A 15,229-nucleotide genomic window follows, 5' to 3' on the forward strand; every position below is an offset into this window, starting at 1 on the left:
CGGGAATGTAGTAATTCCCACCCGTTCGGGTGCAGCGGTGGGAATATGGGAATCCACGGATTAGATTCGGATTTCCCAAATGGTTCAGTTATGGCTAAGTCAGCGAATCTTGGCTATAGATCGTCACATCAGTTATGAGATCAGAGTAGCAGTGGACCGTTGAGGTTCGGGTATGTTAAGGGCTACCGTCATTCTTGGAGCCATCATGTTATTAGTCATAGAATGGATGATGTCAGGATGTGAAGTATGGACCCGATCGGTTGGATCAGAAGGTTGTTAGAGCCACAGTGGCAGGATAACTAGTGGAAACTAGTCCTTGAGGAAGATTCCATTCAGAAGTCGTGGAAGAGACTAAGGGAGGAGTCCCTTGACTCCACAGTTGGACTTGAGTTTAGTGTTTCAGGCAGCTCAGTGTTTCAGCCAGTTTAGTGTTTCAGGCAGCTCAGTGTTTCGGCCAACTCAGTGTCTCAGGCAGCTCAGTGATTCAGCCAGATCAGCGTTTCAGGCAGTTTAATGTTTCAGGCAGGTTCGGTATTGCAGACAATTCAGTGTTTGAAAGGTTTCGGAGTTTTGGGTCAGTATTGTATTTGAGTTGGAATACTAGTGTTGACGGTATAGTTGGTTGATGTGGAAATGACAAGTCTCTCTCTCAGCAGGATCAGTTGAGCCTTCGGCCGAGTATAAGTGACATGTAAAGATAGCTAGGCAAGTAGCTTTTCTTCGGGATGAAAGACTCGAGCTAGTAGGAGTTGAATAATCAGATGGGATATAAGCAAGCTATTCCCAGCAGCATCGTTTCAGTATGAGCGGAAGAATGGATAGTACAGTTATAGATAGTCAAAGTATTTTCAGGAGTCGCTGGAAGCGACTAGGAGATTGCGAAGGGGTGTAGTAACCGGTGGGGTTCGGTAACCCAAATATGGAGACGTCAGTAAGGACCGGGGGTGCTCGACACCAAGTTATGTCAGATAGGGGCATCGGTGGTTGTTGGCGGTATTGACCCGTACTGGAATTGGCGGGGGTGATGGAGTTGGTGAAGTATAGGACCTTCACAGTTACAGAGAAATAGTTGGTCATAGAACCTTGCCTTGGGAAGGCAAGGGATTTGCGCAAGGACAGGAAGGGGTGAACCCCTATAGGTTCAGTTCAGTACTCGGTGAGTACCAGAAGGATTGCCAGTTGAGTAAGTTGGGTCTCCAGGATGTTCAGGGTCAGGGTTGACCCGAGGTGTTATCTGCAGGGATTAAGGTTAGTCGGAAGGATCGAGCAAAAGCTAGCAAGGGTAGGCAGCTGGTGTTGGAATAGTTGGTTGGGTTTAGAGGCAGCTCGCAGGCAGTGGGCCATAGCAGACTTCGAGGATGAAGTTTAGTTTAAGTGGGGGAGAGTTGTAACACCCAAAGTTTCGAAGACCAAGAAAGGAAAGAAAACCCTAAGTTTAGGGGTCGACTCGGCGAGTCTAAGGGGGACTCGGCGAGTCCAAGCGGGATCCGGGTCGGGGAGTAAGTGACCGACTCGGCGAGTCGACCAGGGGGACTCGGCGAGTCTGGTCTGTGCGTGGAAAACCCTAAATTCGGGACTTGGGGCCTATATAAATGTCTTAATCTTCTTCCCAGGGTTCCTTACTGCCTCTTTAGCCCTGGATATCAAACCCTAGCCGTCATATCTCCTAGTTGAGCCTTGGAAGGTGCTTTAAAGCTTGGAAAAGGAAGAAGGAACTTGGAGGAGCAAGAAGGAGCTATAGATCTGGGATTGTGAGTTCATTTTGAGCACTTGGAGCTCGGAGAGCTGGAGGAGCAGCGGATCAGGGGATTGTCGAGTAGCAGCCAGAGATTTATCAGTAGGGTTCAGTAGTCTCAGGTGAGTTTCCTTCCAGTAGGGACGGGTCTAAGGCCACAATGCCGGCCCGTCCAGTTAGCAGTAGTTTCCGATGCAGTGGTTAGCATGTTTGATGCCTTCGTGGCTCAGACAGGATTTATGTGCTATGTTTTATGTGTTATGTGTTATGTGTTCCGGGCTACGGCCCGATGTAGTATGCAGTATATGTGTTCATGCTAGTTGATATGTTATGCTATGCTATGTTCAGCCAGTTAGCCCGGACTTCGGTCTGATGCAGGGGACAAGGTCCCAGTCAGTCTCTGGACTTCAGTCCGATGTAGGGGGCGAGGCCACAGTTAGCCCGGACTTCGGTCCGATGCAGGGGACAAGGTCCCAGTCAGTCTCCGGACTTCGGTCCGATGCAGGGGGCAAGGCCCCAGTTAGTCCGGACTTCGGTCCGATGCAGGGGACAAGGTCCCAGTCAGTCTCCGGACTTCGGTCCGATGCAGGGGGCAAGGCCCTAGTTAGTCCGGCCTTCGGTCCGATGCAGGGGACAAGGTCCCAGTCAGTTTCTGGACTTCGGTCCGATGTAGGGGGCAAGGCCCCAGTTAGTCCGGACATTGGTCCGATGCAGTGGGCAAGGCCCAGTATGTGCTTTATATGTTTTTGCATGGTATGTGTTAGATTGGGGGAGCTCACTAAGCTTCGTGCTTACGGTTTTCAGTTTTGGTTTCAGGTACCCAGTTTTCAAAAGAGGAGCTCGGGGAGATTGCAGTGCACACACCGTAGTCAGTTAGCCTGGGAATGTTCGACTCTGATAATGATATTATGCTTTGAATTAATACTTGAGAATTTATGTTATGACTTATGATACAATTTTTATAAATATGATTCTAGTAATGCTTTTAAATAAATTTTTGGTCGTGATTTTTGGGTTGTTACAGTCGGTGCTAATCGATAAGGTGTTTTTGCAATTGGCGTTGTTCCGGGAAACAAGTCAATACGAAATTCCACTTGTCGATCAGGCGGTAATCCAGGAAGATCTTCGGGAAATACTTCCGGATAATCACACACAACAGGAATATTTTGCATCACCTTCTTTTCCTTCTTAGCATCGATCACGAATGCTAAATATGATGTACATCCCTTGGTCAAACACTTTCTGGCTTTCATTAGGGAAATGATTCCAGAATTTACTCTGCGTTTATCTCCATACACCATAAACGATTCCTTTCTAGGCGGATTCACTTTCACTATTTTCTTCTTGCATAAAATTTCGGCATCATTGGCACTAAGCCAATCCATTCCCAAAACGATGTCGAAAACATTAAGTTCTATAGGCAATAATTCCTCGTGGAACTTATTCCCATTCAAGTCAATTAAGATGTTTTTCATACAATAGCTAACAGGTACAAACTTGCCACTAGCAACTTCGACTAATAGAGCATTATCTAGTCTAACAACAGGCAAAGCTAGTCTTCTACCAAATTCATGCGATATAAAGGAGTAGTTGGCTGCAAAATCAAATAAAATTTGGGTAGGCAAATTGTTAACGAGAAAGGTACCTGAAGCGACATCAGCTTCATCTTTAGCAGCTTCCAGTGTCATCTGGAATGCTCTCGCCTTTGGCTTTGGCGGAATGTTGGGTCTTGCTGCTTCCTTCTTTTTCGTACAATCTCTTGAGATGTGCCCCTCCTCACCGCAACCATAACAAACATTCTTGGTGAAGGTGCAGTTGTTGGCATAATGCCCTGGCTTTCCACATTTGAAGCATGTGGTTTCCCCGCCACACTTCCCATGATGCTTCTTCTTGCACTTTTCGCACCATTTCGCCTCTACCTTTCCTCCGCTTCCTCTCGAACTAGACTTCGAGAATTTACTTTTCTTGCTGGACGCTGAGAATCCATCAATTTTCCTTTTCTCACCATCCTCTGACCTTTCCAGACCTTTTTCCCTGATCTGGGTCTCAACATTTCTAGCAGCCCAGATGGCGGCTTTCAATGTGGTCGCTTGCTTAACCATTGGACCATAGTCCGCTGGTAGACCAAGGGCAAACTTGTTGACCTTAGAGAGTTCTGTAGGCACCAAATATGGGATAAACTTCATCTTTTCCGTGAAACTTGTAGCGTATTCAGTAATGCTCAATTTCCCTTTCTTCAAATTCTGAAACTCATTACTGATTTCCAGAAGGTCCTGCTCGGAGCAGTATTGTAGCTTTAGTTGTTCCACAAAGTCTTCCCAAGACATTTTGCTTTCTTCTCCCTTGGGCATAGAGTCAGCTAACAGCTTCCACCAACTCAACACGCCAGATTTTAGCAGAGGGATCGCAAGAGCGGTCTTCTACCTGTTGCTGCATTCGCAACTTTCAAACATAGTCTCCATTTCAGAGACTCAGTCCATAACTTGCACCGGCATCGGGCTTCCGGATAGGCATGGTGGTTTGGATGCCATGAAATCCTTATACTTGCACCCACGACCATCATTTCCTCCATACTGGTTATTGCATCTAACCACTGGTTGTTCGTCTTGACCAATGATCCCACTAAAGTTTTCTCCTTCAGACTGCCCTCCATTCTCCTCGGGCTCTTCCGCTTGAATTGACGGTTCTTCACGATTCTGCCTAAGCAGACGTCTTGTTTCTTCCATCTGACGATCCAACATCATTTGAATCATCATTTGTACACCAGCCATTGTTATCGGCTCAGGTGCAGCAGCTACAACAGGTACTTGCTCAATTACAGACGGTTGATTCCTGTTTTCATCAGCATTTCCAACTCCGCTTCTTGTTCTCACCATTTTGATCTATACACCGAATAATTTCACCTTATTACTCCAAACGATTACATGCTAGTTCTAATATCGTACATATACGCTTAGAATCCTAAACACATAAACCTTCAGATCCGGTTGGCAATAAATCGTAGATCCGAATAAATAATATCATATATGGCAACATATAACATTTAGCACATAAAAGCATTTTAGGCAACTTTCCTAAAATAAACTAGTGCTTGTGTCTAAAATCCAACAGACATACACCTCGCAATCTCCACTTAGCATCATAAGTTTAAGTTTAGAAATCCTACAAATTCCTAGTTCGCTTAAACTAATGCTCTGATACCAACTGTGACATCCCCAAAATCTCGGCCAGAAAAGACCGGTTTCATTTATGCTTTTTAAACATTTTCAGAGTAAATCCTTTTAATTTTAAAAGAGATGCGGAATTTGTTCCCAAAAACAAAACATGATAAAATAGATATTTATCAAAACATTTCATAAGACATATGACTTCATTTCATATTCAAAAGTCGGGATGTCATGTTCCGATACAGATCATAAAGCATAAACGATAGCATTACAAGTCATTCAACAAATATATACATATACAGACTTGTAAACAAAACAACTTGATGATTCGCCCATCTTAAGCTCTTGCGCCACTTCCTGTAATACAAATAAACTGAGTGGGTCAGGCTTGGGAGCCTGGTGAGCATATAGGGTTTTCAAACCCACAATAATTATATTTAATTACAACAATCCACAATAAACCCGATTACCCATTCCCGTTATCCTCACTTTACGTTCCTAAAAATAACGAACTACTAGAAAAACAGCCTTTTACGACGCTCATTGCGCGTCGTAAAAGGCGCAGATGACGCGCAAATGCGCGTCAAGGAAGGCCCTGTCATAAAGAGAGACGATGCGCTTTTGCGTGTCGTCTATAGACGGCGCGCATTTACGACGCTCATTTACGACGCGCAATTACGACGCTCATTTACGACACGCAATGCGTATCAAGGAACGCCCTATCATAAAGGAAGACAACACGCATTCGCGTGTCGTAACCTTACGACGCGCGTGTTAATGATACACAATGCGTATCAAGAAAGCCCCTGTCAAGAAAGGCCATGTCATAAATGAAGATGACACACATTTTTGCGTATCATAATTTTAAATGTTTAAAAAAATATTATTTATAGATTTACTTATTTTCAAATTAAATTTGTATTTAATGTTTCATAATAGAAAATAAAATATCATATACAAAAAATAGAATCCATTGCATAAATTTAATGTCATACAATTACATTTCTTACAATATATAGATTTGCATCTAATCTACTATGTATATCAACTAAGTAAAGTTGCATCTTGCCTTTCATAATTCTTTGAGACTAATGCTCCAAACAGCTGATTATATGGATAAGTAGTTGTAGATTGGCTCATCTCACTCATTAATGACTTAACAAAATTCAACTCAAAGTCTTTACTGCATGTTGTTGATAATGCTGCAAGATTTAAATCAAGTGGCTTTATACTCCTTTCTTCCATCAACTTTACTTGATGCACAAAATAAACAGAAACAAAAAAAAACATTGTAGAGGAAGGGGTAATTTGGGAAAATGTGAGGTGTATAATATAATAAGAATGCAAATACTTAATAGCACTTTCATGCCATCATGGAAACGTGTTGTCACTACTAGAAAGTAGAAACTAACTAAATCAGTTTTTTATCGGTTATGATTGTATATATTTTCAGTGATTTTGGATTTGTAACTTATTAAATGATTGTATCTATTTTCATTTTTTTTTATCGGTAATGATTGTATCTATTTTCAGTTTTTTTATCGGTTATGATTATATATGTTCAGGAATTAGGAGACATTTTCAACTTACATAATAATCTTTTTATTTGTAATTTTTATTGCATCCATTGAATCTTTTTGGATGTAATTTAAATGTATATATGTAATCATTTTTTGTTGTAATTTCATTTTGATCCATGTAATATGATTTTTTCAGTGACACTCAAGGTTGAATGTTTTAGTTATCATGATTATTATTATTATATCTTTTTATATATCTCAAATTTATAAAAAATATGGATTTTTTACCAAACGGATATCCATCGGGTTCCCCGTATCTAACGGGTTTTCTTTTACCCGGATCAATATGGAAACAAAAGTTGTATTTTATAAAATTACCCAAAATGACGAAAAACCAAAATATTTTGTTAAGTTATGATGTACCTCAATGTAGATGAAGTGTTCAGCTTTTTCAATAAGAGAAATGTAAGCTTTGTCAACGCTCTCTTCAACTTGACTTGTCCCATCTGACCATTGACTCACACTCCTTAAAACCTACAATTGAGAAATGTAAAAACCAAAAAATCTAATCTAATAATATATTTAATCATAAATAAAAAAAATACCTGACAACGACATGCAACACAAGGACCAACTTGACCTGTTTCATCAGCAGAAACAACCAAGTTACCTAGCATATCTGGAGTTGAAGTTTAAGATGATTAGTTTACTTGGAGTTAGTTACAATTTACCTGTTGTTGATTAGTTTCTTGTATCTGCGCCTTTGTCTACCAGCTCCAACAGCCCTTATACATGTAAAGGACTTGAAAGAGTAAAACTTAAAGACTACATAGCCACTTACAGTGAAAGACAAAAGCCACCAGGCCAGCATCTCAGTGTACCAATCTATCATGACCACGACATAAACAAAATTCATTTTAATAAAACTGATTTCATTAAAATAACAAGCTAAACAACACATCATTAATTTCAATTGATAAAACTTAATTCAAGGATAAAATAGATTTACCCGATATCAAAGGTCAAGTGTTCTAAATTTGCTTTGTACTCTTCAAGTAGGTTTTCCAAAAAAAGAAATCATTAATTTCAATGCACTTGTCAGTTTCTTTTATGTTAATGCTACCCGATGAGAGCGGTAGAATTATAACTAATGAATTCAAAGATAGTGAGACTAGAATATTATGATATGAGTTAATGAGAGTGCAAGTTACCATTTTTTTATTCCTTCAATAAGATCCTCACCAGCCACCAAATCAGATTCTGCAGCTCTAGCCTTCTGCAACTGCTCCATCAGCAAACACAGCTACATGCAAGGCCTGCAAATAAAAATAGCTTACAAAGGAGAAACCATATAAAACTCCAAGTCTCTTTAAATTATCACTTGGTGAGATCACAATCCCTATGAGCATCAACTGCACATTAGGACAAAAGAGAACCCAAATAAACCTCAAAGACTAACTCATTTGAATGCACATAAGGAAATCTTGAATCACCAGAGGAAAAGGCAGATCTAATGAGATCACCAGACCAACAGTAGGAACGTATATGAGCATCAACTGCAACATCTTTCAGTTTTCCACCCCTGACCATAGATAACATAGGATATGAGTAAACAAATATAATGGTCTTGGTATTGTATATGATTACATTACTTTATGGGATATTGTCAAGAAAACTGGTTCAGATTTGAACTCTTACCCCAAAATTTTCATTTAGGCTTCTAGTTTTATCCACTGTTCTTACCTTTTAACACCTGTAAAAAGAGTAGAACTAGAAAAAACCCTATGGTACATACAGATGCAGTTACTCTATGAAACCAAACCAACCAATACTCTCTACATACATACATACAATACAGATACATATAGATAGATATAAATACCACAAGAAAGAATAATAATAAAATAAAATAAAATAAAAAACAAAACTTGGGGAAAGGAGGGGTTCAATCTTGAATGCATTGGATCTCTCCCATCATAATACGGTTTCTGGTAACCTTAAACCCAAGCAGAGTTGGGTCGATTTGCCTCCCCTTTTTTCCTTTCTTTTTCCCACCACCACCACCACCACCAATTTTGCTATTATGTCCCTCTGCTGCACCCTCTGGATCTGGTGAGGGTGGCTTCCTAATAAGATGATTATTATTAATGCCACAGATGCATCACTCAATGATGACGTCCTCCTAAACCCACCACCACCTACCATAATCATCATGTTCTCCCTAGTTTCTCTTTCTCTGAAAGTTGATTCCACCTCACATAACCCCCCTTCATGAGATGATGATGATGATGATGAAGGACGTCTCACCAATATATTTATATTATCACTACTACTACACCTTTTTGATCCCCTGCTGCATACAAACCCTCAACATAAGAAACCAAAACATATCAATTATCTGTTCCAGGATTAATAACTGAAATCACCTGTCTTGACCCTCTCCTGCTGCTGCTGCAATAGACTCAACCCTATCATTGTACAAGATTTTATTCCCACATGCTAATATCATCTCACAAAAAAAATATATTTATTTACTATGCTACGCATAAAAAATAAATACCATCATAAACAGGATATAAATTTACTAAAATTATTTGGCATTTCCCCATGGTCTATAGCAGCAACACCACCTTGTTGATTTTCTGCGGCTACACGTATCATCATGTTGAAAAGCAAACCACCTGCATGAAAATTACACTTGACTCTCTTTCAGGCGTCCCATTGTTGAAAGCAAACCACATGCATGAAAATCAAGAAATGAGACTTTCTTTCCCTAACATTTTACGAATTTGCCCTTACCTGACAAATTGTGCAGAAACTAAGTTCTTGATCAGCAGATGAAACAACTTCCAACTTAGAAGACATAAATACCCTTGTTTACAAATAACCTGAAATAAAATCCTCTGATAACCCTGATCCAGCATTCCCAATCTGCTCTCCTAATGCAAGAAGCTCCTGCATATACACAAAAGGTCAATTTCGTAATTTGACTAAAAAAGAAGCCAATCTTTGTATACTCATAAGACATATGATTGATATCCATACGCATATCTCTATGATGATCAACTCTTCATCCATAATTAGAAATATCAAGCATTGCAACACCCTGTTATTAGAAAAAAAAAAAAATAAAAGGAATTTCATTTTCTTGCATGATTTGATTATGAAGAGAGTAATATTTAATAATAATAATTAACATCTTCAGGAAGAACTCTTAAATGTGGAAAGCCATGTGGTCTTTCCAAGCTCGGTTAAAAGAGGGGTTTATGTAGAAGCTAGGGTTTATAAAAATCCACAGTTCCATTGAAGGAAAAAAGTTAGAGCATCAATAAAGATGAAGATCGAAACCTGCTTGAGATCTGGTCGAGATAAATTGGACACGACAAAGAAATTCAATGCACTGTTCTTCAATGTCAAATAAATTGAGAAGATGGTCTGATTCACCTGTCGTTCAATGAAATGATTCAAACAGAAGCCCTAATTTTAAAAGACGATAGCTATACTAAAAAAAGAGAGTCAACATGAGAAGTATCAAGAGGTTCACATTACCTTGGAGACGACTTGAGAAGTATTAATCAAAAGTTTCAAGATCTCTCTGCTACAATGGTTCAATCCCGCATTTTGATTTCGCCACAACCACCACAATGGTTTTGACTAGCGATTCAGTATAGGGAATAAACCATACAAAAGCTATCATATAACCCTTGGAGTGAAATTAAAGAAACCGTGAAGATTTTAGTGGATAGATGAAGAGCGATTTTAGTGAAGAGATGAAGAGCTGGGGAGGGGACGAAATCGATTTCTAACTGAAAAGAAAAATCTAATTGAATAGATAAGCCTATTAAGGTAGCGGTTAGGGAGGTGAGACGGGACGCAATCACATGTGTAGTGGAAGAGTCACATTCGTAGTCATCAGTGCGATGGAGGAGTTGCACACCCAATTGAGAGTGAAACGATTCAGTTATAAGTATTAGCTTATCGTTGGTCGATTTGTAATGAGGAAGGCTTGACGTCGCTGGAGGAGAAGTGACCAAAGGCGAAGCAAGGTGAATCATCCATTGTTTCAGAGCTAAGAGAGATGCGAGATTGTTTTCACTCTTGAAAAAAACCCTAGCTAAAATGGTCACAACGATTTTGTGGAATTTAGTATTTGGTGATGTTTTGGGATTTTGTTGTGCGAGAAAAGACGAGTGGTTATGATATTAGGGTTTTTTGGGTATTGATCAGTGAGGAGAGGGAAGAACGATGGAAATAATGCAGAGGATGAACGAGTTGTTTGATGATACTGAAGATGAAGATAAGGGACCTAGGGATTTTTCTTGCTAAGTAGAAGAGGTGGGGGGATTAATTTTTAGGGTTCGATAGGCGGGGGGTAATTTTCATCGATTTCATTTCCCGCCTAAAACGCGTGTTTCACTTAAAAATTATAAAGCGACACCATTACATGACGCACATTTTATGAAAGGCGCCCTCCGCATTTCTTTTTTTTCTTTTCTGACACTAATTTTAGGGCACGCACAAATGCGTGCCCTCTATCCTTCAAATTTTGCAAAACTGACATTATCTTTTAGGGCACTTGCAAATGCGCATCGTCTATCAGTGAGTGTCATTGTTTGCGCGTCATTAAAGGGCTATTTTCTTGTAGTGACGTCTATTATAAGGAACCTATTTCAGGATTTTTCATCGGGACAGACATTACTGCAGAGGGGCTTTCTCAACATTAAGTGTCCTAAAGGCAACCATGTGGGAGATAGAGTACACCGGTGAACACGTCGTTCACAACACCTACAGGTAATGAGCCTGCTAGTGTTCCACAGGACAGTCTAGAATAGTCCGTGGTCGTCATCCATACTCTGCTGAATGACTAGAATAACACCAATAACACCGAGGCCTCTCATCTGTTTATTACACACCAATTATCTACCCATGTTCTACCCAACATATTAGTAGATAAAAATATACATTTTTATACATAGTTTAAAAACCTGTATAACATGCTTTAATCAATACATATTCCACATAACAGATGAGGCATACACACATAACACGTATTTCATAGGGAATAAGTCAGATCTATGAGATAGAAGGGAGTGAATATACACTCACACATATAACAACACAATAATATACACGTAGCACGTATTTTATATAATATACTTCATAATATTGCGTTGGAATGAAAATAACTACACACTCACCTGATCAGAAGATGATCGAGCAGCACTAGGGCTTGCAGAAGAGCTGTTTCTCCGTAGATCTGGAAGATCTTCACAAAACCGGGCTCCTTGCGGGCAGCGTTTCGGCTCGGGAATAACGCTCTTCGGGATCCTCGGGGCTTCGGATCTTGCTTCGGGGCTCGGGAATATTACGGGGCTTCGGGGTATAAACGGCATGCAAAACGAGGCAAAACTTAGAGAGAGGGAAGAGTTTGAACAAGAGAAAATGGCTGAATTCGAGTTCTATTTATAGGCTGAGGGTTTGGGATTACGCGGGGCGTAATCTCAAATTACACGGGGCGTACTCGGGTTACGCGGGGAGTACTTTGATGTCACTGCGTGCGTCGACTGGTGGCACTTGAGTATCGGTCAGACAAATTGCATCCGACTGAGTACGCTGGGCGTACTCAAATTACGCGGGGCGTAATTGACTCGTCGAACTTCTAAATTGCGTAACTTTCGCATACGAGCTCCGTTTTCGACGTTCTTTATATCCACGCGAAGGTCAGACCATACTCTACAACTTTCATTTAGACTCCATTGGCTAATTTTGACTTTTATTTTTATTATTTATTTTTAGAAGGCCGGGACAGAAAAACTTCGTTATAAATTCATAACTTCTTCGTCTGACGTCCGTTCTCGCCTAACTTGTCATCGTTTCGCTACTAACAACGAGATCTTCGATTCTCATTTAGATTGTTTTGGCTAAAAACCGCTCGATCTCAAATCGAGTATTCGGGCTGCATACTGCCACGTCGAAACTTCAAAAAATCATAACTTCCTCATACGAAGTCAGATTTGGGCGTTCCTTTTATGCACGCTCTCGGTTTAACGAAATCTACGACTTTCGTTTAGATCGCTAAGGCTAAATATCGCTCTATCTTAAATTCATATTTTACGTCACTTGGCGTCGTGCCGGTTCTGTCTCGAAACTTCGACAGGTCATAGCTTCTTCGTTATAACTCGGATTTTGGCATTTCTTATATCTCCGGAATCCTTGTTTCAACCACTACAACTTTATGCAAGGATGTCGGGCTTATCTCACACTTTATTTTTGATGCTTATTTTATTCTTAATTCATTAAATTATAAAAATTAAGAAAATACACACATAAATCACATAATTCAAATAATTCACAAATAATACATTCTTATTATTTCAAGTTGAGTTACAAGGTTAACCTAGACTATTAGTCTATTACATTGCTAAAAATGGCAAGCCTAGAAACACGGGCGTTACACTATAGCAAGTAACACTCCCTATACATGGAAAATATGTATTAAAAGTATACCGTATATAATGTATTAATTTGATATTAGAATTAATACCTTTTTCCTGTCTGTCATAAATGTAAAATTCGAGTTGGTTCCTAAACCCAAATCATCCCCTAGACAAGTTAGAAAACAAGTCCATGAGTTGGTTCTCTCAGATTCCACAACAGTATAAGCCAATGGATATGTTCCATTATTACCATCAATTCCCTATATAAGTAAACATTTCACAATTAACCTAAAATTCAACTTTTTATAATATAAATGTAGTTCATATGAAAAAAGGTTACCACAGCTGAAAGTATTTGTCCTAGGTATGGACCCTTCATAAAAGCACCATCGAGACCAACAAAGTCTCTTCTTCTAGCAACAAATCCCTATTTTAAAGGACCAAGACAGATGTATATGCGCTTGAAAGTTCTAGTTTCTGCCTTTGGATTTGGTTCACTCTCTACATTAATATTCACAATCGTGTTTGGGTTATGTTTTTGAAGTTCTAGAACATTATCTCTCAATAAAGCATACTAACCAACATAATTCCCTCGCACCTGATTGAGAGCTTCAATTCTAGCCCTAAACACTTTCATCTTGGAAAGTCCCACTTGGTAATCATGTTGTAGTTGTTCTTGTAAAGCACGAATTAGAATAGTTGGGTTAGATTCCACCTGAGTTGGAATTTGTTTGGCGAGAAACTTATAAGTACAAGCTTTAACATTCCACGTGTGTTTGGACACAACGATGTTCTTTGTTGTAAGATTTGACCATCCAGTTTATGTCATGTTTCCATTTACTAGCATAGAGGCTCCACGCCATTTTTCTTCATCTTCATTGTTGACTTCTTGTTGACCTTCCTCACTATTGTCTAAGTTTCCCAGTTTTGGTATTGTCCCCCTACACAGAACTCTTACCCTATTTTTGTTATTTTTTCAAAATCAAGTTCCCTTCTTATCTCAATAGCATGGAGTTTAACTCTTTCTTTAAACTCTTAGGCTATATTAAAGGTTTGAAGGATATAAAATGGTTCAACAACGTTTGCTTCATCATTCTCGTGAGTTCTTTGGATAGCTTTGATGGTCTTCTTTCATTGAGCAACTGATCCTTCATCCGAAGATGAGCCTGACATAAGAACCTCGTTATTTAGTACTTCATTAAGATCCCCAACTTCATTCTCTTCTTGTACCACATTGCCATTCTTACCTCCAACCCACCCTGTATCCATATCAATGTTATCATTGAAATCATTCATGTCAACTTCAACATCATCTAAGATGTTGTCATTGTCAACATAAAAGTCTATGTCATCGGACTCACTAGATTCACAACCACTATCATCCCCAAATTTGCCCCTACTTCCAAATTAAATTCATCTTCATTTATGTCCTCAAATTTGTCCCCATTTTCAAATTCAGCCCATGGATCTTCTCCATCCTTGTTACCATCCCCAAATTCGACTTCATTTGTGTGCTCAAATATGTCCCCAGTTTCAAATTCAACACATGGAGTTTCTTCCTTGTTATTATCCCCATTATCAAAAACAGTTAAGTCCATATTGTCATTTCCAGTGAGGTCCACTACATTAGCCTCTTTAGAAGCATCCCCAACAATATTTTTCCCCATTATCATACCAATCTAAGAAAAGCCTATGAGAACATGTTGGAGGTTCACTAATTTTCTTTATTTGAATTTTTGATTGATTTGGGGACATTGTGTACGTATGTAATCGGGTTTTTCCGTGCTCAATATAGACTTCAATCAACTTATGCTTGGAAATAAAGGTACCCAGATGTCTCACATCCTGATCACTACCCAAAACAAATAACTCGAAATCTAAATCTGAAAAAAGCTCGTTTAAAGTGATAGTATAAAGGTATACCTTCATCAACATAGTCTAACTATTCCATCATTTCATCAATGTCATGCACTGAGAAAGTATCCATGTCGAGTAAGTCCACATACGTTTGTTTTCCTTTGATGTACTTTCTTCCATGAAATTTGGTGAACTCTCCTCCATGGTACAAGCTAATGGAAAAGATTGTCGAATGCCCCCCTGTGAAATAACCCACTTCAGCTTAGGTTTCAATAAAATCGAAGTTATAGAAGATTGAGAATGAAAGAATACTTACAGTAACGATGTCCAACATCGATTTCCTCTATATTTGCACGTATACGCCACAACACCATTGTGTTTCAAAGACGAAGATATCACGATTAGGGTTTTCTTATCTTGACTGTGAAATTTTTGTTTGGGTTTTCTGAACGGAAAGATGGAGTACTGAGAAAATGATCGCCTCTCCGTATACAACATGTCGGTAACTCAAGA

This window comes from Lactuca saligna, chromosome 2, assembly GCF_052625555.1.
Source record: "Lactuca saligna cultivar CGN05327 chromosome 2, ASM5262555v1, whole genome shotgun sequence".
In the NCBI taxonomy this organism is placed as follows: Eukaryota; Viridiplantae; Streptophyta; class Magnoliopsida; order Asterales; family Asteraceae; genus Lactuca; species Lactuca saligna.